The following is a 922-nucleotide window of genomic DNA, read 5'->3' on the forward strand; positions in this document are numbered from 1 at the left end:
CCAGGCAGCCACGCTGATCTGCCCGAGCAGGGCAGCCGTGCAGCGAGCTGTGACAAACGGTGACCTTCCCTCGCGGGCTCGCGAGCTGGCCTGGGGCCTCCTGAGGCCGGAGGGGATGGGAGGACGTGGCTCAGCGCCCAGACAGGAGCTGCGCGGGAAGGGGGGAGACGGTGCTCAGGAAGCAGCGCAGAGCAGGGCTCTCCATCCTGGGGGCTGGGGAAGCTCCTGGCCGCGGGGAACTCGAAGCCTCGTGCTTTCCTCGGCCGCCCGCAGCGTGCGCCGGATCCCTGCCGCTCCCCTGGCTGCGAGCTCCTCCGCGCCAGGGCCTTCGGGGGGGACGGCGCCCATGCAGTGACTGCAGGAGCCTCTTGAAACCCCCCCATGAAATATCTCCTGAGGGCTCCGCAGTTATAGATAGACGGGAGAAAAAAATGCAACCCCACGATTCAATTTGGAAGATGAATGGGAGCCTGGCGCGGGTGAACAAGAGGAGGCGCAGCCCGGTGACCTTAATCAGGAGTAATGTTATTAATGCACTTGTCCCCAGGTGCGGTGCCGCATTTGCATTTCCAGCAATTTGCACAATAATGAGGAGAGGTGACCGCTGCCACCCCTGCAGCCGCCGCGCCGGGAAGCTCTCCTCCAGCTGCACCCCCCTTACAGGTGTTCCTCCTCGCGAGCACGGAGACTTTGTGCGGGGAGAGAACGAGGGCTCCAGAATGGATCCCCAACGTCTGGCTGGGATCCACTGGGATCCCAGGGGCCGGCTGGGTGCCCTCGGCGGTTTCACGGGGCGGGCGCCGCTTTCCCTGCCAGGCCCTGGCTCCTGCCTTTGCCAAGGATCCTCTTACAGCCCCGTCACCCCGAGACAGGGTCGCGGGCTCCTGCTTCCCCCACGGCTCTCAGCGAGACAAGCCCCCGG

The sequence above is a fragment of the Alligator sinensis genome, unplaced genomic scaffold, assembly GCF_000455745.1.
Source record: "Alligator sinensis unplaced genomic scaffold, ASM45574v1 scaffold1032_1, whole genome shotgun sequence".
In the NCBI taxonomy this organism is placed as follows: domain Eukaryota; kingdom Metazoa; phylum Chordata; order Crocodylia; family Alligatoridae; genus Alligator; species Alligator sinensis.